We start from the raw sequence: 24458 nt of genomic DNA, 5'->3' as shown, positions 1-24458 counted from the left end.
TTGCGCAGCCGTGCTTCCAACGACGCCAGCGGGTTGTCTCGGACTGCGCAGGCGTAAAGGTTAACTGTTTAATAACTTGAGTCAACATTTTTGAATTCCACCTCCAGATTCGAATGTGTCAACAGGAGCTTATAGTAAAATATAAATCTTGATGGAAATGAAAAATTGTGTTTCCAGGAGAAGAAAGACTATAAAAATTACGCAAAGCGGGGACAAAAACGGCGTGCGCCGCCCGGGAATCGAACCCGGGTCGCAAGAATGGGAATCTTGCATGATACCACTACACCAGCGGCGCTGACGGAAATTGGTTCTGCTGAAATACCTTAGGACCAAGTACACGCGGACGTTCGTTCCCAAATGAGGAAGATTTATTCATTTAAAAATAGAAGTTTACCGAGAGTCTATATAATCTGTTACTTTTCAGGTAAGAGATGATTTAGTTTCTTTCATTTTGGTACGGTTGAATGGATGTCCCTACTTTTTCTGTATGGAAAAATCTCACTTAAAAAAAAAATTTTTTTTTTTTTAGCTTAAAAGAGTTTCCGGGAATTTCCTAACAGTCCAGCATTTAGGACTCCACGCTTTCACTGCCGAAATCAGGTTTAATCTCTGGTTCAGATCCCCCAAGTCACGCGGCGCAGCTGGAAAAAAAAAGTAAGAGTTTCATTAAGAATTTGTCTTCTTGGTGTTAACCAAATTTTTGAGCCAGGAATATATTTGCAGATCTTTGAGGAATTTTTCTTTATATTTGAATTTCCTTGGTATAATCAATGTACACTGGAAAATATTTAAGAAACAGTCATTTAATACAAATCAATCCAAGAGTTCTAAACCTGAAGGAATAAGAAGATATACAAATTTTAACCTCTTCCAGGGAGGCAGAAAAATTACATCAGTATACTCATTATGCATTTTGTATTGCATTTTAAGTTATGTAAAAAATTTTTTAAACATTGGGAAGTGTACATGCCCCAAAATGTGATGTTTTCTTTGAAGTAGTTCATTTAGACTGCAGCACTTTTAGATAATCATTTTTGAAATTGAATTTAGAATTTGTGGTACATTATTGGGATTTTATTCAGAGACATCAAATATTAATATTTTGAGGGTGAACAATACAAATTTTTTTAATGTATAGTTCAGGAATTTCCTGTGGCCTAAAAGTTATGGTTCTGGGCTGTTTTTTTTACTGCCATGGCCTGGGTTCAATCCCTGGTCTGGGAACTGAGATACTGTGTACTGGCAGTCAAAGGAAAAAAAGTGTATAAAGTGTATAATCCAATGGTTTTTTTAGTATATTTACAGGGGTATGCAGCCACTCTACAATCAATTTTAAAACATTTTCACCCCCCACCAAAGGAAACCCTTACCAATTAGAAGTCACTCCCAATATCCCATCTCAGTCCTCCTCCCCAATCCACTAATCTTCCCTCTCTATAGATTTGCCTGTTCTGCACATTTCACATTGTCCACAAAAAAATGATTAATGGTTAATCTAAGAAAGAAATAGAGGAACCTCCTTGGTGGTCCAGTGGTTAAGACTCTGTTCCCTCATCGGGGAACTGGATCCCATGTGCCACAACTTAGAATTCAAATGCCACAACTAAAGAGGCCACAGGCCACAACTGAAAATTATATATATGTGTGTGTATATATATATATATATATACATATATATATATATATCTCCTGCATATGGCAACTAAGATCTGGTGCAGCCAGATATTAAATAAATGAGTAATTTTTTTAAAAAAGAAATACAGAATTTTATTCAAGCCAATTTATAATCAAGAGGCTTATAACCCGGGAACAGTCTTTCAGCAAGCTCTGAGGATTTTCTGCCCATTAGGGGTTAGTGCACAGGGCTGCCCCATGCTGCTGCTGGTGAGGGAGCTCCAGCCCTTGTGCACTGCCTTAGGAGGCCACCCTGGCCTGGCGGGCCCAATCAATGGTGGATCTGGAGGTGGTGCCTGAGCACTCTCTGGGAAAAGAGCAATAGGTATTTGCACTGGTCTCCTCTTTTAAGCATGACCTCATCCTTAACCTGACTCAGGAGAGGATCAAACTACTTACTGTTTGAAGCTTTCAATCAGAGACTTAAGGTGATTCAAATTTACCACTTGTTAAACTATTGTGGTGTGCATTTTAATTGTGCAGATTGACCAGTCTTCGGTGCAACCCATCCTGGAGTGGACAGCTCCACTGCACAGCTCTTTCAGCTCAACCTCAGAGGACTGTCTTTCTCTTTTCAGCTAGACTCATGCACCAAATTTCCCAAGTATGATCCCAATTTTGCCCATGTTCTGGCTTCTCTCCAGGTACCCCACAGAGCAACTGTGAGATGAATTTACATGTATAGTGGAAACAGCCTACAGGATACCAAGGCTCCCATGATGCCCCTGAGATGTTTCCTGGGCAATATGTATACTGAGATTGTAGATAATCTTTGATATGGAAATGGATCCTCAGGTTTACAACTTTGCCTACTTGCTGCAGGTTGTGGACCCAACTTATTACCAGATGGCCCAGATGCAGGTATTTGAAATCTTAGTATATTTTGGCGATTCCTGCCAAGATGTTCTTAGCACGCTTGGCTCTCCACACAAGTTCTTCTACAAGTCAGAAGACAAGATGAAGATTCTTTCTCCTTCACCTCACAAGCAAGTTCCATCCAAGTGTAATGACTGTTGTTTTTTTTTCGGCTGCGCTGTCTTCCTTACAGCATGTGAACTGTCTTGTTGTGGAGCACAGGCCCTAGAGCACATGGGCTTAGTTGCCCCGGGGTATGTGGGATCTTAGTTCTCCCACCAGGGATGGAACCCATGTCCTGCTTTGGAAGGTGGATTCTTAGGTACTGGACCACCAGGGAAGTCCCATGACTGCTTTTTAACCACTTTACTCTCAGAATGAACATCTGCCTTGATGTGAATACACACAAAATGAAGAGGTTTGTCCTACATACCAGTTACCCTAGACATTATAATTTTAATATGTATCACTACAGTGATTTCAAGATTCCACTATCTGTAAAGAGAGAAAACACAGGGTCAGACAAAAACATGCATGACCTCCCGCAAGTGGGTCAACATTCAGGAGCTTCTGAGCCATCCTGTGAGAAAAAAAAAAACCCTGTTGTCTTGCACAAGTCCTCCTGCCCAAACAATTCCAATCCATTTGTCTCCACGTTCTGTTTCGCCTTCAACAGATGGTCTCTGAGGTCAGGCAGACCAACCACATTGCCTTGGTGACTCTCTATGGCCCTCCAGGCCTGGTGCCCACCTGAGAACCATGGAGCTGTACCCTAGGAACATCAGGACCCATGCTCCTCCATGGAACTGTGTATCACATACTATTCAGCAGGCCACCCTATGGGTTTTCTTGGACACCTCACCGGTGTGGAAGGGCTATTGTGATATGTTAAGGTAGGGCTCAGACTAGGTGCTCTGCCATGAGGTAAGAGGTCCAGATATTCCTCTGTCCCCCATTCTCACCTGCTGGTGCCAACAGGGGACACAGATTACAAAGAGAAGCATAACTCTGCACCTTGATACCCGGACCCAGGAGCTCTCAACTAACATGGGAGGAGACAGGGCTCTGTCTTTCCTGTCCCACGCACACTGGGAAAAGCCTTTCTTGGGACTCCTTCTGTGATTGAGGACACAGGCATTCAGGACAAGGACAAGGTCCTGCCTTTGGACCAACATGGCCATGTGGCCATGAAGGCAAGCAGGGAGCATGCCCATAGTACTTAGTGGTGACTTTTTTTGCACTACATCCACATTAGTTACTTGATGAGCTGGTTGTGGCCAGGGTGGCCCACCTACCCTTCCCTGTTTCTTTCTTGTATGTGCTCCCTGCCAGGCCTACTAGGCACACCCAACTGGTTGAAACACAACTTTCTACCATCAAGGTGTGTGCCCAGGCCTGGTTCCCACTGCTCTTGGAGCCAGCCTGAAAGGTTGCCTGTTTCCTAACTCTTCCCCGATCTGGCTGGTAGGACTGCATGTTTCCATCCTGTTTGCCTCTTTCATTTGATGCCAAGGTTTTAGCTAAAGGCATCTTCCTTTTGTGTGTGTTTCAGCATTCTGTTCTGCACTGTGAGCTTGGCTCCCCTGCCCTGACTCTGGACAGTGTCTCCTGGCTAGGCCCATTCATGGTGCAAGGCCTCTGGGGCTCAAGGAGGTCTGGGCTGCTCAGTCTCTCTGTGGGATTTGCTAAAGAAAGTAGCATGTGTTAAAAAAAAAAAAAAAAGAAAGTAGCATATGTGTCTTAAGAATATTAATCCTTTTGAAAAGAATTGAGAAGTTTATAATTTTACCCTGTTTTTAATATTTTGGCTTAGCAACTTGTGACACATAGATGAGAATTTTGAGAGTTTTTCACCTGTGTATACTGATTTTTTGTTAAGTACAACTCTTTTGTAATAAACTCATGTTCAGCCTCACCCTGCAGAGTTTTTAACAACGAATGTGCAGAGGATCTGCCCTGGGCTCCTTTGTGGTGCCCAGGCTGATAGCCAAGCTTATGTGGCATTCGCATAACTTTGTGACTGATTGTTTCCCTATGTAGACTGTGGCCTGGCCAAAGACCCACACACATCCCACTCTGGGGCAGCCAGAACTGTTCCCATCCTCCTAGAATGAGGGAGCATTCCTCCTGCCCTGCCCATAGTCCTTCTCCTGTGGCTGCAGCAACAGCTCATCTTGTGCTGTTGCTGGAATGTTAGCACTAAAAAAAAAAAAAGAAAGAAAGAAATTAATGCACGGTTATATACATTTTGAAGACAAAGCAAATGATGACAGTTTGCATCATCCAAATCTGCATGTACAGATGCAGATTAAGGATTAAGAAAGAAATGTGGGAATTCCCTGGAGGTCCAGTGGTTCGGACTCAGTGCTTTCATTGCCCAGGACTGTGTTCAATCCCTGGTTGGGGAACTAAAATCTTGCAAGGTGTATGGTGCAGCCAGAAAATAATAATAATAAATAAAATAAGAACATTTGAGCTGGAAATGAAAACCCTCTTCAGTTGAGGAGGAAAAGAAATAAAACACCCCCATGCTCAATATCTCACGTTATATCCTAAGGAATTACTTTTCTGGTGCCAGAAATAATTGCTCTTTACCATCAAGCAGGAATTCCTGTGTCTTTTAAGGAAATCTAGTTAACACATAACTGTGGAAGCAGGGTGCACACTAAAGAGAAGTAGCGGCCTAAGTGAGCAGAAAGAGTTTTATGTTTAAATTTTTTTTGGCGTGCCTTAAAAATTATTTTGTTTCATCAACTCCCTCTTTTGATCCTTAATCTTTTGATAGAAGGCATTTGGTAATCAAATATTTGGTCCCTTGATGCCACCCAGAATGGTTGCTTACCTAGGTCCATCATATCCCTCCATACCTGGTTCTAAAAGCCTGCTCTTTCTTTCCTTGTAGGGGGGATTGTACTAGTAGAGGCGGAGAAGGCACTGGCAACCCACTCCAGTACTCTTGCCTGGAAAATCCCATGGGCAGAGGACCCTGGTGGGCTGCAGTCCATGGGGTCGCTAAGAGCCGGACATGACTGAGCGACTTCACTTTCACTTTTCACTTTCATGCATTGGAGAAGGAAATGGCAGCCCACTCCAGTGTTCTTGCCTGGAGAATCCCAGGGACAGTGGAGCCTGGTGGGCTGCCGTCTAAGGGGTCGCAGAGTCGGACACGACTGAAGTGACTTAGCAGCAGCAGCAGTACTAGTAGAGGGGCTTCCTCTGTGGCTCAGTGGTAAAGAATCTGCCTGCAGTACAGGAGCCACAGGAGACTCGGGTTCATCCCCTGGGTTGGGAAGACCCCCTGGAGGAGGACATGGCAACCCACTCCAGTATTATTGCCTGGAGAATCCCATGGACACAGAAGCCTGGTGGGGTATAGTCCATAGTGTCTAAGAAGAGTTGGACTGACAGTCAATTCCAAATTGTCCAATAGAACTTAAGCCAATTTTACATTGTATATGCATTGTGAATGTTCATTATTTTATAGGGAACTATAGATGTGATCAATAATTTCAAGCAGTTTAGATGTTACTATCTCAGTAGAAGTTGGTGATACACAGCATGAAATGCAGGAAGCCATCACTTTATAAGTCACACAAGCTATAATCAAAATTACCATCAAGAATAACAACAATAACAGCAAAAAAGAATAACAATGTCAGGGACTTCTCTATGGTCCAGTGGCTAAAACTCTGTGCTCCCAATGCAGGGGGCCTGGGTTCGATTCCTGATCAGGGAATTACATCCTGCATGTCGCAACTAAGACACAATGAAAATTGAAGATGCCCCATGCTGTAACTAAGACCTGGTGCAGCCAAATAAATAAATAAATATATTAAAAAGAGTAACAATACCGTTAGTAAAGATACGATCTCTTCCTTCCCAAACCAAACCATTTTCCTTGCATCTCCCCTAAACGCGAAAGAAGGTCATTCAGAATGGAAATTGGAGTCTTCATTTGTGTCACAATATGGGTTATATTAGAAGCCTCTTGGGAAGCAGTTAAAATATCAAGGGCTACGGGATTTTCTCATTATGGAAACTTCTGAATTAAGCAAGCTAATGGCTTGGTTACTATCATTTAAGGCTTGCTGGGTGAATTTTGTTAAAGTCTCTGTGAAATGACATCTTCTATTTCAAATGAAGGATAAATATCGTGACTAAGTGATCATACCAGTGGAAGACTGATTGATCCCTGTGTGTTCACTTTAAAGGCAGATTGATGGGGCAGTTTCAAAGGCTACCTCCTCTAGGTGACCTTGAGCATGAGTAAAACTGATAGTGCATCTTTCTAAGCAGCCTGGGGAGAGCCAAGGCCATAAATTTGTTCCATGAATCCACTGGATCTTGGTAGGAGCTAACTAATATATGTAGCATCTAGTGAAAGGAGTATTTATGGCCATATTCCAAACAAATGTCATTAACTGGCTGGGTAAGAGGGTCCCACTTAGTGATATCAGCAGTAGCTTATACAGTCCTAGAGTATCTTTCTTCTAAAGTAAAATTTCTAAGCATCATCCAATTAGAGCCTTGGAGAGAAGTCTACCACGGTACACTTGGAAAAGTTGGATATAGGCTATTGACTGTAAAACAATTGAATTAATTTAAAACTCTACATAGGATTTGTGTCCGTGATAGAAAAAAGTTGGTTTATACAAAAGTCCAAGAAATTAAAAAAAACTATAAATGATCATACAAGTCAGGTCCAGCATCTTAGGATAGCTGTCTACTTCTGATATTGTCTTCTTGTCCTAGTGTGGGTGTCATTTCCCTTCTATGTGAGCAATGTGTTAAAGTGAGTTGAGGGGGTGGGGTGGAGGGATGGAAGCTCCTCCCCCACCAAGTCTCCAGGGATGGATAGGGAGTGATGGCCATCCTCCTTGGTCACCTGAACCAAGAATAAAGCAACAACTGAACACCCCAAAATAAATAAATAAATAAAGTGAGTTGCAGTCAGCAAGTTTCTCCATAGACTATCCCAGTGCAGGGCCCTTTTGAAGTGGGAAATAAGAATCCAAAAGTCAATTTCCTTTAGTTTTACTGTATGTGAGTTAGTTAAGAATACCTGGTAAGAGTCTTCCATCTAGGTTGGAGATAGTCCTTTAAATAATGTCTTTCCTAGTATGCATAATCTGCCTAATTGCAGGTTATGTGGTACTTGATCTTCACCTAAAGATAGATTACTGTGATAAGTTTCAGAAAGAAACTTAGAATGCCCTTTAAAAATTTAAAATTAACAATTCTATAACATAGTAATGAGAAGCCATTCAGGAAATGAGTGTTAGGCAGTAAATTAAAAAAAACAACAACTGAACACTAGAATTTAATATCCACAAAGTTATATTGTTGAAACATAATTTTTTTCTCTCTAAAATTATCCTCATTTCCTGATTTGAGAGAATAGCATTGAAACATGTATATTATATGTGAAACAGATCGACATCCCAGGTTCGATGCATGAGACAGGGTGCTCGGGGCTGGTGCACTGGGATGACCCTGAGGGATGGGATGGGGAGGGAGGTGGGAGGGGGGTTCAGGATGGGGAACACATTTACACCCATGGCTGATTGATGTCATCGTATGGCAAAACCCACTACAATATTGCAAAGTAATTAGCCTCCAATTAAAATTAATTAATTAATTAAATAAAAGATACCTGGAAAAATAAAATTATCCTCATTTCCACTAAATATAGCCAAATTAAGACTAATTTGTTTGCAAAATAGACCTGGTTTCAATAAACTTGTCCTGATTATTTACATAAGGCACTAGTGATAAAGAACCTGCCTGCCAATGCAGGAGACATAAGAGATGTGGCTTCGATCCCTGGGTCAGGAAGATCCCCTGGAGGAGGGCATGGCAGTTCACTCCAGTATTCTTGCTTGGAGAATCCCATGGACAGAGGAGCCTGGCAGGCTACAGTCCATAGGGTTGCACAGAGACGGACACGACTGAAGTGACTTAGCAGCAGCAATTGATTCTATGCTGCTGCTAAGTCACTTCAGTCGTGTCCGACTCTGTGTGATCCCATAGACGGCAGCCCACCAGGCTCCGCCGTCCCTGGGATCCTCCAGGCAAGAATACTGGAGTGGGCTGCCGTTTCCTTCTCCAAAACATGAAAGTGAAAAGTGAAAGTGAAGTCGCTCAGTCGTGTCCGACTCTTTGCCACCCCATGGACTGCAGCCTACTAGGCTCCTCCGTTCATGGGATTTTCCAGGCAAGAGTACTGGAGTGGGTTGCCATTGCCTTCTCCGAATTGATTCTATAGACTCTAAATTGGTTTTGCTGGAAGTTTTCATAAGGAATCTCAGGCTGAACGTTTAAAAGGCTTCTCAAGGGTGGGAAAGCCACCTTAAGGGCTTGCTATTAGATTCTGACTGCAGTATCTATAAATTTGGGTGAATTCCTGTCTTCTAGAGGTCTCCAGAATAAATATCTGGAGATTCCTTTACCAGCCAGGAGGTGAACTTCTTTATTTACCTAGTAAGGCTGCTGAGAACCCTGCAAGCAGAGTACCAGGTTGTTTTCCAACGGGCTTTATGAAGTTCACATTAGTTCTTCAAAGCTGTTTGGTCATATTTGATTCTATAAATACCCTGTAATACGACATTCAGATCAAAGCCAAAGTAATATTACCAGTGTTTCCAATTATGTGCTGTTGTAAGGAAGACAAATTCTTATTAAACTTCTCAAATAACTATATTGCCTAAAAATAAGAATTTTCACTAAGAGTTACCAAATTCTGGAATGAGCAGTTATGGAGAAAGGATAAATATTTCAATTCTGCTTAAAAAGGTACAAATTTCCCTGGTGCCTCAGATGGTAAAGAATCTGCCTGCAATGCAGAAGACCTGGGTTTGATCCCTGGGTCAGGAAGGTCCCCTGGAGAAGGGAATGGCTACCCACTCCACTATTTTTGCCTGGAGAATTCCATGGACAGAAGAGCTTATGGACAGTCCATAGGGTTACAAAGAGATGGACAGTCCATAGGGTTGTAGAGTCGGACAGGATTGAGTGACTAACACCAAGTTGCTATAAGTCATTATTAGCTTAAGGGGAAAGATTTCCTTAAAACTGGAAAGCAAATATTGAAAGCCAATAGTATTTCAGACAAAAAGTCATAAAAATTATAACCATGTTCATCAGTTCATTCAGTCCTATTGTAGCTAATTCTTGTTGATCTTGATTGTCTGTTACGGGTTTATGAAACCATCATCAGTTTTCCATTAGAATTCTTTAATTTCGGGGTTTGATGGTGGTTTAGTACTAAGGAGCTGCTTGAGTAGGGGACAGGGAGAAAACCATGCTGAGGTGTGACCAATGAGGAGAAGTAAGAGCCTATTCGTGTCCCCAGAGGCCAGCTGGGCACTGTTCTGTTAGGTGACTCAGGGCTCTAGTCATTCCAGTGACTCAGGGCTCTAGTCATTCCAGTGGAAGATGAATGTAACCTGCATGGTGATTGAATCAAACATTCCTCCCTGACTCTAAAAGGCTGGATCAATCCTGAATGTTTTTGTGTTGCATTTACTTAAAAAAAAAAATATATATATATATATATATATATATATATATAAATACAAAAAAAAAAAACCCAACCCTTCTGGGGTTTTTAGTGGCGGTTGAAATACTCCCACCTGTGGTCATCAGCAAATAAGTCATTCCTTACACGTCCTCATCGAATAAGCTCCTTGACTTCTACAGTGTAGGAGTTCATCCTGCTGTGTGTTTTAGAATCCCTCCCCTGCCTTACTGTTTTATGGCAGCGGAATGCCTCTTGATCACGTCCAAGTGTGTCTCTCACTGTGCCTGACTTCTGAATCATGTTCCAGTTGCTTGGCCCAGCACTTGGACCCAGTACTCATTTGAGCATAACTGTACTAAAACTTTTTTCCAGATCAGTATAAAATAAAGGAGTGATGTGCAATAAAGAAAAAAGAATTCTTTAATTTCTTACTCAGATTAGTGGTATGATTTGAAAGTTACTAGAAACCTGTACTTGTCAAAAGGTCCTTACTATGAATATTCTTGAGGATGAAGCATCTTTTTCCAAAGCATCAGAGAGCAACAATAGCTGTCTGTTAAATGACAAAAGACTTTAAAAGGGATGGTTAAAGATCTAATTACAGTGCAATTGATGAAAAAATCTTGGTTTCATCAAATCAAGTTCTTTTTCTTGCTATTTTTTTTAACATGTAATAAGACTTATTTGACTTCTAGTAAAACTGTTTTTGAGTATTTTTTAAATCATATGAACCTAAAATTCATTTGAGTTAGTTTCTTTTCTATTTCTGAGTATTTATGTTAAGAGTTTAGTTTTCTTTAAGCCAATTAAATAGTTAATTTACAAGTTAATTTTGGTAAAGTCATTCACAGTAAAGATATATCATATCTATAACTTATATACATACAGGACTTGCCAGGTGGCTCAGTGGTAAAAAATCCACCTGCCAATGCAGGAGCCACAGGAGACATGGATTTGATCCTTTCCTAGAGGAGGAAATGACAACCCACTCCAGTATTGCAGTCAGACGCGACTGAGCACGCACACACATATAGACAGACACAACCAGAGATTTCATGACTTCATTTTCAAATCTAGTCATGAATCAGGTATTACAATATAAACTCACTAGTTTGTAAATAGCAATTGGAGTATGTTCATGCTAAGTTGCTTCCATCGTGTCCGATTCTGTGCAACCCTATGGACTGTAGCCTGCCAGGCTCCTCTGTCCATGGGATTCTTCAGGCAAGAATACCGGACTGGTTGCCATGCCCTCCTTCAGGAGATCTTCCTGACCCAGGGATCAAACCCACATCTCTTTTGTCTCTTGCATTGGCAGGCAGGTTCTTCACCACTGTGCCATCTGGGAAGCCCCAACAATTGGAGTAGTTAACTTTATTTGCATGAGTTTAAAAAGGCCTCTTTTTCATTTTTTTCTTCTCAATTTCAGGAATTAGAGATGGTTTAGATAGGAGTAAGGTAAGACTTCCTGAGAACCCTGGTAGAAAATTTACATCTCAAGGCTTAGGAAGAAAAAAGCAAGTTCCTCCTAGAAGAACTTGTTCCCTTAGGGTCTGAATTCTGAAAAGATGTTGATCAAGCTGTCATTATGTAACAGCATGTGCAAAGCCAGTCTGGAAAGGTGAGAAGAGCTCCATCTTGGTTGTTTTGGGGGCACAACTTTCCTCAGTTCCCAACTAAATAAGCATTTGCAAGTATTTTGTCCATGGTTCAGTTCAGTTCAGTTGCTCAGTCGTGTCTGACTCTGCGACCCCATGAACTGCGGCACACCAGACTTCCCTGTCCATAAGTGTATATAAGCCCTACGGGGGTTCCCATAGGTGCCTGTCAGGGAGCTGTTAGGCTTTTAAGGAACAATTTCCTGTTATTAATTTGGTATCCTAACTCAGATACGATCTGAACAATTTTCTGAGAAGAGTGTGGTGGATCAGATGTGTACTGTTTCTAAGCTCCCCAAAGAGTTAGCCTTGGATTGGTTTGACTCTTTGACGTGTCTCTGTTTTTCCCTCTGATAGTTTAAAGCTGCTTTGGGTGCTCAGGGCTCTAGATGATCAGTCTTTACATAGTGCGCCTCAGGAAGAGCAACATTCACTTAATGGTTGTGTTCAGATTCCCTGTGAGACTGGTCCACGTTGGAAGGATTGATCTTCAGACGCTTCCACTAGGTTCTCAGTTGCCTGAGGACATCTTGTGGCCAGAAGGAGCAAGTGTCCCTTTCCTTCAGAGCAGAATAATTCAGCCTTTCATTTCACTAGCAGTTTGTTCAGACCATGTATCTACTTGTTTTTCAATTAAGCCAGATTTAACAAAAACATGGCCACCTATGTTTCCCTGAGCACCCCACTCAGATCCCATTATGTCCCTGCCTAAGAAATGTACCAGTGCCCCTTAAGTCTCCAAGAATAAAATTTTCAGGTCATCATTTGATACGCTCTGGGGTTTCCCTGGTGGTTCAGTGGCTAAGACTTTGTGCTCCCAATGCAGTGGTCCTGGGTTTGATGCCTGGTCAGGGAACTAGATACTATATGCTGCAATTGAGTTTACAGGCTGCAACTAAATGTTCCTATATGCAGCAATGAAGACCCGGTACAGCCAAATAAGTAAATATTCAAAAAAAAAATTAAGATCTCGGTATGAGAACTCACTGGGATACCTGCAGAGTACTGAGAAGATAGCTGCAAAGAGTTCATAGAATGTGCCACAATTTATTCAATGGCGAACTGAATAAATGACCATAAATAGCATTCATTGACATACATTCAAGGTCCACTGTTTTTTTTTTTTTTTTATGTTTTTTTTTTTTTATTGTTTTTCTACATCTATTTCACTCCTACCCATGACCTCCACCTCTGACAACTACTTGGTCATTCTCTGTATCTATAACTCTGTTTCTGTTTTGTTATGTTTATTCATTTGTTTTGTTTTAGATTCCACACATATGTGAAATCATACAGTATTTCTTCTAAATCCATTCATCTATTGATGGGCACTTAAGATGCTTCCATATCTTGGCTATTTGTAAATAATACTGCAGTGAACATGAAGGTGCACATATCTTTTTGAATTATTATTATTTTTTTCTGATAAATACTCAGAAGTGAAGCAGTTGAATTGTATAGTATTTCTGTTTTAATTTTTTTTTTTTTTTGGCCATGTTGGTTTTTTTTTTTACTATCCAAATGGTTTACCACAGTGGCTGCACCAGGTTACATACCCACCTACAGTGCACAAGGGTTTCCTTTCTTTTGCATCCTCACCAACAGTTATTATGTGTTGTCATTTTTTTTTTTTTTTTTTTGGCTGTGCTGCTTGACTTACAGGATCTTAGTTCCCCAGCCAGGTATTGAACCTGGGCCCTCAGCAGTGGGAGTCTTAACCACTGGACCAGGAGGGAAGTCCTGGTGAGTGGGATGTTAACATCACTACTATTATTGCATTTCAGTCAATTTCTCCCTTAGGTCTGTTATTATTTTATACCTGTTTTTCCCCCTAAACTACAAATAATGTTGCAATAAGCATCCTAGTATATATATCCTTGTAACTAGCTCTTTTATTTCTATAGATTTCCTATTTGGAAAATTTTCAAAAATTTGGGATTTTTGAAATATGTGGTATCTCTCTCTACATATCTTAATAACTAATAATGTTTTTAAAAAGTTTTATTCATTCACATCCACATGAACAAAGTCAGTTCCTGAGATCATCAACTACTTCATCTCATTTTCTTCTCCTTTAAATTGTTTTTAGTCTTAATTTTTGCTAATATGATTGATTAAAACTTTTATCTCCCTGTTTGAATTTGCATTCATCTAAAGTACTACTTCCCTTGGGCTTCCCTTATGGCTCAGCTGGTAAAGAATCTGCCTGCAATGTGAGAGACCTAGGTTCAATCCCTGGCTTGGGAAGATCCCCTGGAGAAGGGAAAGGCTATCCACTACAGTATTCTGGCCTGGAGAATTCCATGGTATGGGGACTGATTGTATAGGTCAAAAAGAGTCGGACACAACTGAGTGACTTTCACTTTCAAACTGCTGCTGGAGTTTAGCATCTCTTCATGTGTGTTTTTTTGACCAATGGTACTTGCTTTCTCTTTTTTGATTTACCTTTTATATGCCTAGTGTATTTATATTGAGTTGTTTACCTGTTTTTATCCATATGTAAAGTTCTGTGTATATTTCTGATATAAACTACAATCTTGCCTGTCACATTAGTGACAGATTTTTTCTCATGTCTTTTTAAAAACTATAAAAATTCTATCTCTAGCTATCTGAGAATGTTTAAATTTTATGTAATCAAATGTGTTTATCTTTTCATAGTGCTTCTGAATTTTCTGTATTGTTGCTGCGTCCAGCATATCGGGTGAGAAAGACCTGAAACAGGGGCAAGTGCAATGAAAGGACAGACACGTGTAATTTGGCAATCGGGGAGTCAGGGGGCCTTCCTGCTCTCCATGGCAGGAAGACAAAATGGGTCCTTTCAGCCCGCACTTTTATTACCAGGAGTCACATGAGATCATTAGGGAATAGCTATACTGGGGAGTTTGATTAGCGAAGGCTCTGCTGTTGATCAGGAATATCTTGTTTTGTTTCCATGAGGACGGATGCAGGGGTAGGCAGTGAAGTGGAGCAGAGAGCATGTCCCGCCCAAAAATGTCCCTTAAGCATGCTTACTAGGACAATCAGGAGGGCACAGTTTGCTGCACCCTTGAGTCATGGGGCAGGTTCTGGTCTATGTCCCGCCAGGTTGCAACATGCTGTCTAAGACAGAATAAGTAATCATTTAGACTACTTAGAATAAGAAAGAAATGAGCTATGGGGAAATGAGAAGGTGTAAAATGAATTTCTTCAAGGCGGTTTGAAAGAAAGAAACATGGAGCTTTGGCAGAGTTATAAATATCAGTGTTGTCAAATATAAAAAATGTTGGACAATATTTAAAGTTTAAATTATAGTCAATAATATACTATCACAGTAGGGGAAGGTTCAGTTTGAATACAATGTGGACACTAATTAAGTTTAAATTTGTATCAGTAATATACTATTGCAATACAGAAATTCCAATGTGAGCTGAAATCAACTTCAATTTGTACAGGGGCTTCCCTGATAGCTCAGTTTGAGCCCCACTCCAGTATTCTTGAGCTTCCATTGTGGCTCAGCTGGTAAAGAATCCTCCTGCAATGCAGGAGACCTGGATTCAATACCTGGGTTGGGAAGATCCCCTGGAGGAGGGAAAGGCTATCCACTACAGTATTCTGGCCTGGAGAATTTCATGGACTGTACAGTCCATGGGGTTGCAAAGAGTCGGACACAACTGAGCGACTTTCACTTCACTTCAGTTTGTATAGAGGTGATCTGCTGTTTTAGAAAGGCACAAGGATATAGGGAGTGGAATAATTAGGAGCTCAGTAGAGTCAAGGAAGTAGAAGTTTTGGAAAATGAGACGCAAGGATTAATTCAAGTGAAACTAGGGTTTCATTAACTTGTGCTTATCGTAGTTAGACTCATACCATTCCTAAGAGGCTAGAAGATAGGGGCTCTATCTCTCAGGTTGCTCAGTGATAAAGAATCCGCCTCTCAATGCAGGAGATGTGGGTTTGATCCCTGGGTCAGGAAGACCCCCTGGAGGAGGAAGTGGCAACCCACTCCAATATTCTTGCCTGGAGAATCCCACAGACAGAGGAGCTGGATGAGCTACAGTCCACAGGGTTGCAAGTAGTCAGATACGACTTAGCGACAGCAGGCATGCACGGATTCAAAGTGTTTGCTGGAACAAACACTAATTTCTTTTTTAAAAATATATGTATATATTTGGCTGGGTTGGGTCTTAGTTGTGGCGTGTGGGATGTTCATTGCATTATGCAAGACCTTTTGTTGAGACACATGGACTCACCAGTTACAGTGCATGGGCTCAGTAGTTGGTAGTGCAGTGGCTTAGTTGCACCTAGGCATGTGGGATCTTAGTTCCCTGACCAGGGATGGAACTGATATCCCCTGCCTTGCAAGGCAGATTCTTAACCACTAGATTACCAGGGAAGTTCCCACAGACAGTAATTTCTTTGGGCAGCTTTGTGTTTTCTCAGGCACTAAAAAGCCCACTGGGGTCATCCCAAGGATGCAGCTTTGAGCTGTTAGTAACTATGTTAATGTTTTGTTCAAATTTTTTTTTTCATTTTTTCTTAAAGATACAATTGACCTAGAGCACTGTGTAAATTTAAGGTATACAACATAGTGATTTGACTTCCATACACTATGAGGTAATGATCATAGTAAATTTAAGAAACGTCCATCATCTCATGTAGATACAAAGTTAAAAGAAACAGAAGAATATACGTATTTCCTTGTGTCCAGAACTCGGAATCTATCTTCTTAACAACTTTCTTATATAACATAGAGCAGTGTTAATTATATTTATCATGTAGCACATTACATTCCTAGAACTTATTTATTTTGTAACTGGATGTTCATACTTAACGACTGACTGCATCCAGTTTTCCCTCTGCGTATCCACCTCTGGTACCAAAAATCTGATCTCTTTTTCTAAGAATTTGTTTTGAAATGCAATTTACCTATAATACTGTTACTGTTAGATACAATACCAGTATTAGTACAGTACCAATACTGTTGGGTCCTGCTGTATAACATAGTGATTGAATATTTCCAAACATTAAAAAGTAGTCACCACAATAATTATAGTCATAAGTCAATGTACAAAGATGCCGACCGTATAGTTTGACTATAATCCCCACACTGTGTGTTTCATACCTGTTACTCATTTATTTCACAACTGGAAGTGTGTACCTTCTTAATTGCCCTAACCTATTTCTTTCCTCTTCCCAGTCCCTCCCCGATGACAACCACTTGTTAACTGTCTGTACCTATGATACTGTTTCTGTTTGGTTATGCTTGTTCATTTGTTTTGGCTTTTATTTTTTAAAATTATATGTATTTATTTAGGCTGCTGCATGACTTGTGGGGTGTTAGTTCCCTGACTAGGGATTGAACCCAGGTCTTCAGCAGTGAGACTGTGGAATCCTAACCACTGGATCACCAGGGAATTCCCTGTGGTTTTTTTTTTTTTAGATTTCACATATAAGTGAAATCATACAGTATTTGTTTTTCTCTGTCTGGCTTATATCACATTGCATAATACCTTTGAGGTCCCTCTATGTTGTTGCAGATGACAAGATTTCATTCTTGTTTATGGCTGAGAAATATTCCATTATTTATACCACATCTTCTTTATCCATTCATCTATTGATAGACATTTAGGTTCTGTCTGTATCTTGGCTACTATAAATAATACTGCAGTGATCATAGGGGTTCATACATGTTTTCTAATTAGTATTTTAATTTTCTTTAGATTAATATCCAGAATTGGATTGCTGGGTCCAAGTAGTTCTATTTTAATTTTGTGATGAGTTTCTGTAGTGTTTTCCACAGTGGCCACATCAATTTACATTCTCACTGATACTATACAAGGATTCCTATTTCTTTACATCCATGCCAACATTTGTGATTTGTTGTCTGTTTTATAATAGCCATCTGACAGGTGTGAGGAAATATTTCATTGTGGTTTTGATTCGAATTTTGAAATGGTAGGTAAAGTTGACCCTTTTCATGTACTTGTTGGTCATCTGTATGTCTTCTTCGGAAAAATGTTTGTTCAGAGCCTCTACCCATTTTGAATTTTTTTTTATGTTGAGCTGTCTATGTTCTTTGTATATTTTGGATACTAACCTCTTATTGAATATATCACTTGCAAATATGTTCTCTCATTCAGTCGATCTTTTCCTTTTATCGATACTTTCTTTCACATGGAAAAGTTTATAACTTGATATAGTCTCATTTGTTTATATTTGCCTTTATTTCCCTTGCCTGAGGAGACATATCCAAAAAAAATACTGCCAAGACTGATGTCAAAGAGCTTACTGCTTATGGTTTCCTCTGGTTTATGGTTTGAGTCTTACATTTAGTCTTTAATCCATTCTGAATTTATTTTTGTGCATGGTATTAGAGAGTAGTTGTATTTGATTTTTTTGCATGTAGCTGTCCAGTTTTCCCAAAACCATTTATCGAAGAGGCTGTTTTTCCCCTATTGTGTATACTTGCTTCCTTTGTCATAGATTAATTGCCTATATAAGTGTGGTTTCATTTCTGGGTTCTCTATTTTGTTCCATTATCTATGTGTCTGTTTTTTTGTGTGCCATTACCATACTGTTTTCATTACTGTGACTTTGTAGTAAGGAACATGATACCTGTAGCTCTGTTCTTTCTCTAGATTGGTTTGGCTCTTTGGAGTCATTTGTGTTTCCATTCAGATTTTAAAATTATTTGTTTTAGTTTTGTGAAAAATGACGTTGGTGCTATGATATGGATTACTGTGAAGTCATACATTTCCATGGGTAGTATGGTCATTTTAACAGTATGAAATCTTCTCACCCGTGAACATAATATATCTTTCCATCTGTTTGTATCATTTTCAATTTCTTTCTTCACTGTCTTATAATTTTCCAAGTACAGGTCTTTCACCCTCTTATTTAGATTTATTCCTAGATATTTTATTCTTTTTATGAAACTGTAAATGGGATTGTTTTCTTAACTTTCCTTTCTAGTAGTTTGTTGTTAGGACTTAGAAACGCAACAGATTTCTGTATATTAATTTTGGATCCTGCAACTTTACTGAATTCTTTGATGAGTGCTAGTAGTTTTCTGGTAGTGTCTTTAGGATGGTCAGTGTATGGTATCAAGTCATTTGCTAACAGTGACAATTTTACTTCTTCATTTCCAATTAGTATTTCTTTTATTTCTCTTTCTTACTAATTGCTGTGGCTAGGCGTCCCAATATTACTATCAATAAATGTGGCAAGAGTGTTCATTCTTGTCTTATTCTTGATCTTAGAGGAAATGCTTTCAGCTTTTTACCACTGACTATGATGTTAGCTATGGGTTTGTCATATATCGCCTTTATTATGTTGGTGTATGTTTCCTCTAAGCATGCATTGTTGAGAGATTTAATAAAAAATAAATGTTCAATTTTGTCAAAAGATATTTCTCCATCTATAAGATTATCATATTATTTCTATTTTTTGATTAGCTAATGTGGTATATCCTGTGATTGATTATCAGATGTTGAATCTTACTTCCATCCCTGGGATAAAGCCCACTTGATCAAGATGTATGATCCTTTTAATATATTGTTGAAATTTGGTTTGCTAATATTTCATTGAACATTTTTATGTTCATCAGTGATATTGGCTTATAATTTTCTTTCTTTTTGTTTTGTATGTAATTTTCTTTTTTTGTGATTTCTTTCTCTGGCCTCTTATCTCCTGGCCTTGTAGAATGAGATTGGATGCATTCTTTCCTCCACAGTTTTTTGGAGTAGTTTGAGAAGGCTAAGTGTGTTCTCTGTTTGGTAGAATTCACCTGTGAAACTGTAGGGTCCTGGACTTTTGTTTGTTGGGAGTTTTTCTATTACTGATTCAATTTCATTGCTGGCAATTTGTTTGTTCATATTTTCTATTTCTTCCTAATTTAGTCCTAGGGTATTGCACATTCCTAGGAATTTGTCAGTTTCTTCTAGGTTGTCTGTTTAATTGGCATATTATTGTTAATAGTACTTTCAAATGATCATCTACATTTCTGTGGTATTGGTTATATCCTCTCCTTTTTCATTTCTGACTTTATTTGATCCCTTTCTCTTCTTTCTGTTGATGAATCTGACTAAAGGTTTGTCAGTTTTGTTTTATCTTTTCAATGAACCAGCTGTTTGTTTTACTAGTATTTTCTATTCTTTCTTAGTTTCTTTTTAATTAATTCTGCTCTGTAAATTTATGATTCTTTCCTTCTACTGATTTTGAATTTGTTTGTTGTTTTAGTAGTTCCCTTAGGTGTAAGGTTACGTTGTTTATTACAGATTTTTCTTATTTCTTGAGGTGGATTTCTATTGCTGTAAACTTACCTCTTAAATTGCTTTTGCTGCATCCCATAGCTTTTGGGTCACTGTGTTTTTGTTTTTTCATTTGTCTTCAGGTATTTTTTAATTTCCCCTTTGATTTCTTTAGTTTTTGAGTAGCATATTGTTTAGCCTCCACATGTGTGTATTGTGGGGTTTTTTTTGGCATGTTTCTCCATTACTGTTGATTTCTAGTCTCATGGTGTTGTGGTTTTAAAAGCTGTTTGACATGGTTTCAATCTTTTAAATTTTACTGACACTTATTTTGTGACCTATCATGTGACCTATCTTGCACTTGAAAAGAATGCATATTCTGCTGTTGTTGAATGCAGTTTTCTTTTTTTTTATTTATTAAGTCCAACTGGTCTGCTGTGTCATTTAAGACCAGTGTTTCCTTATCAATTTTCTGTCTGGAAGATCTGTCCATTGATGTGAGTGTGGTGTTAAATTCTCCAATATTTCTGTGTTTTGGTCAATTTCTCCCTTTATATCTGTTTGAATTATACATCTTCCAATTTTTTCCCCCTTACTACAACCATTGTTGCATTAAGAATCTTGGAACACATATCCTTAAGACTGTTTCTTTAAATTCTGTTGAATAAATTACTGAACGTGAGATTTCTGAATTAAATGGTATCTCTCTCTATATATATCTTACTAAATAATTGTCTTTAAAAAGTTATAGTCATCCATAACACCAATAGTTAGTATCTGAAAACCCCACCCAGTCCACCTCAGTTTTTCCTGTATTAAGATGTTCTTATCATTAATTTTTGCCAATATAAATGATGAAAACTAGTATCTCTTGTTTGAATTTGCTTTTGTCTAAAGTGCTACTGGAGTTATCATCCATTCATGTGTGGGGTTTTTTTTTTTTCTCTCGGTGGTACTTGCTCTTTCTTTTGTGATTTCCCTACTCATGTATTTAGTCTGTGTTTATATTGAGTTGTTTAACCCTTCTTATCCATTTGCAGAGCTCTTTGTATGTTTGTGGTATAAACTACAGTCTCATCTGTCATTTAAAAATATTTATTTGTTTGGCTGTGTTGGTCCTTAGGTGTGGTATGCACGACCTTCGTTGCATCATGTGGGCTCTTTCATTGCGGCACACGGATTCTCTAGCTGTGGCACATAGGCTCTCGTCATGGTGCACGGGCTCCAGCGAGCACAGGCTTCAGTAGCTGTGGCATGTGGACTCTAGTTGTGGCACGTGGGCTCTGGAGTGTGCAGGCTCTAGTTGTGGTGCATGGGCCTTTAGTTGCCCCATGGCATGTGGGATCTTAGTTACCCAGCCAGGGATCAAACCTGCACCCCCTGCATTGCAAGGCAGATTCTTAACCACTGGACCACCAGGGGATTCCCTCATCTGCCATTTTGATGGCAAATATTCATTCTCATGCATTTTTTAACTTTTAAAATTTTATCTCTTGCCATCTGAAAATGTTTATGTTTTATGTAATCAAATATGTTCTCCTATTGCCTCAAAATTTGCTTTTATTCCTAAGACAGAATAAATGTCATTTGGACTATTTAGAATAAGAAGAAAATCAGATGTGTGGAAATTAGAAGTTGTGAAATGAAATTCTTTCAAGGTAGTTTCAAAGACAGAAACAAAACAAAAATCAAACCAAAACCAAAAAGCCTATGGAGCAGTGTTGGAACTATTGACTTGAGGGTTGTTATTGATAAACAATGCCAGACTCAAGTTAATGTTTAAATTTTAGTCAGCAATATGCTGTTGCTGTAGGGAAGAGTCCAATGTGAACAAATCAAACTTTATTTGTACAGGGGTGATATTTTGATTTAAAAGGAGTATGAGGAAATAGGGAGGGAGAGGAACAGGGGCCTAGTAGAGTCAGGGAAATGTAAGATTACAAAAATTGAGAAGCAGGGATTAGTCTAAGTGAAATTCTTCTGTTTTTGTTAACTAGTGCTTATCAAACTTAAACTCTGACCTGAATAATATTCTATTGTGTGAATATATATGTGCCATATCTTTTTAATCTATCCATCTACTGATGACCTTTGATTGCTTCCATATCTTGGCCATTATAAATAATGATGCAATGAACTTCGCAGTGCATACATATTTTCTAATTAATGTTTTCATTTTGGGGGGATAAATAACCAATAATGGAATTGCTGGATCCTTTAACAATTCTATTTTAATTTTTTGAGGACTCTCCGTACAGTTTTCCACAGTGACTATACCAGTTGACATTTCTACCAATAGTACCCGGCTTCTCAGGTGGCACTAGTGCTGAAGAACCCACCTGCCAATTCAGGAAGGGTAAGAGAAGTGGGTTCAATCCCTGGGTTGAGAAGATCCCCTAGAGGAGGAAATGGCAACTCACTCCAGTATTCTTGCCTGGAGAATCCCATGGACAGAGGAACCTGGTGGGTTACAGTCCATAGGGTTGCAGAGTCGGACAGGATTGAAGCAACTTAGCATGTGCCAATAGTTCTAGAGGATTTCCTTTTTTCCTTTTTTCCATGCCTTGTTATTTCCAGCACTTATTTGTTGTCTTTTTAAAAATAGCCATTCTGACAGGTATAAGGTGATTGCATGGTGATTTTGATTTGTATTTCTTTCATGATTAGCAAAATTGACCCCTTTTCATGTGCCTGTTGACCATCTGTATGCCTTACTTGGAAAAATGTCTGTTCAGAGCCTCTGCCCATTTTCCAGTAGGGCAGAGGCTCTGAACAGACATTATTTTTTGATGTTGAGTTATATATGTTCTTTAGATAGTTTTGATATTTAACCCCTTGTTGGATATAGCATTTGTAACTATCTTCTCTGATTCAGTAGGTAGTGCTTTTGTTTTGTTGACAGTTTACTTCACTGTATAAAAGTTCTAACTTCAGTGTAGTCCCATTTGTTTATTTTTGCTTTTGTTTCCCTTGCTTGAGGAGACATATAACAAATATTGTTAAGACAGATATTAAAGACTTACTGCCTATGATTTCTTCTGGAAATTTTATGGTTCAGGTCTTAACATTTATGTCTTTAATTCATTTTGTATTTATTTTTGTGTATGGAGTGAGAGAGTAGACCAGTTTGATTTTTTGCATGTCACTGTTCAGTTTTCCTGTCACCATTTATTGAAGAGATTGTCTCTCTCCCACTGTGTATTCTAGCTTCCTTTGTCTTAATTTAATTGCCCATGTGGGTGGGTTCATTTCTGGACTGTCCATTCTGTTCCATTGAGCTATGTATTTTTTTGTGTGTGTGCCATTACTATACTGTTTTCATTACTGTGACTTTGTAGTATAATCTGAAGTCAAGGCACATGACACCTAAAATTCTGTTCTTCTTTCTCAAGATTTTTTTTCCCTGTTCAGGATGTTTTGTGTTTCCATATAAATTTAAAAATTATGTCCCAGTTCTGTGAAAAATGCCATTGGTAGTTTGATAGGCAGTACATTGATTCTATAGGTTGTCTTGGGTAGTATGGTCATTTTAACAATATGAAATTGTCCAATTTATTAGCATGGTATATCTTTTCATCTCTTCATGTTGTCTGTATTTTTTTTTCATCAGTTTCATATAATTTTCTGAGTGGAGGTCTTTTACCTTCTTATGTAGACTTATTTTTAGGTATTTTATTCTTTTTGATGTAATTGAAAGTGGGATTTCCCCTTAATTTCTTTTAATAATTTGTTGTTAGTAATAGAAGTTCAACAAATGTCTCTATATTAAATTTATACTCTTAGAAGCAACCTAGATGCCCATCAGCAGATGAATGGATAAGGAAGCTGTGGTACATATACACCATGGAATATTACTCAGCCGTTAAAAAGAATTCATTTGAACCAGTCCTAATGAGATGGATGAAACTGGAGCCCATTATACAGAGTGAAGTAAGCCAGAAAGATAAAGAACATTACAGCATACTAACACATATATATGGAATTTAGAAAGATGGTAACGATAACCCTATATGCAAAACAGAAAAAGAGGCACAGAAATACAGAACAGACTTTTGAACTCTGTGGGAGAATGTGAGGGTGGGATATTTCAAAAGAACAGCATGTATACTATCTATGGTGAAACAGATCACCAGCCCAGGTGGGATGCATGAGACAAGTGCTCGGACCTGGTGCACTGGGAAGACCCAGAGGAATCGGGTGGAGAGGGAGGTGGGAGGGGGGATCGGGATGGGGAATATGTGTAACTCTATGGCTGATTCATATCAATGTATGACAAAAAAAAAATAATAATAATTAAAAAAAATAAATTTATACTCTTAGTAGTTTCTTTAGAATTTTCTGTGTTTATGGTGTCGTGTTATCTACTAGTAGTGATAGTTTTACATCTTCCTATCCAGTTTGGATTCTTTTTATCTCTTTTACTTGTCTGATTGGGGTAACTTCCACTAATATGTTGGATAAAAGTGGCAAGAGCAATTTCTTTGTTCTTGATCGCAGAAGAAATGCTTTCAGCTGTTCACTGTT

The 24458-nt window shown here is 38.9% G+C and overlaps 1 long non-coding RNA gene, 1 other non-coding gene and 1 pseudogene across 2 annotated transcripts; 2 read left to right on the top strand and 1 right to left on the bottom strand.

The window, feature by feature from the left end:
- The first annotated feature begins 54 nt into the window (after positions 1-54).
- On the top strand, positions 55-24020 carry LOC133064701 (uncharacterized). Its single transcript, XR_009694677.1, has 4 exons — positions 55-424; positions 530-654; positions 22179-22290; positions 23718-24020. It is a non-coding gene; the product is annotated as an uncharacterized LOC133064701 (long non-coding RNA).
- TRNAG-CCC (transfer RNA glycine (anticodon CCC)) lies at positions 225-295 on the bottom strand. Its single transcript has one exon. It is a non-coding gene; the product is annotated as a tRNA-Gly (tRNA).
- Positions 1949-6336, top strand: LOC133064700 (phagosome assembly factor 1-like; annotated as a pseudogene).
- Positions 24021-24458: the final 438 nt, after the last annotated feature.

Source organism: Dama dama, chromosome 11 (genome assembly GCF_033118175.1).
Source record: "Dama dama isolate Ldn47 chromosome 11, ASM3311817v1, whole genome shotgun sequence".
Classification (NCBI taxonomy): Eukaryota; Metazoa; Chordata; class Mammalia; order Artiodactyla; family Cervidae; genus Dama; species Dama dama.
The sequence above is the reverse complement of the archived record's forward strand: the minus strand, read 5'-3'. Positions and strand labels throughout refer to the sequence as shown.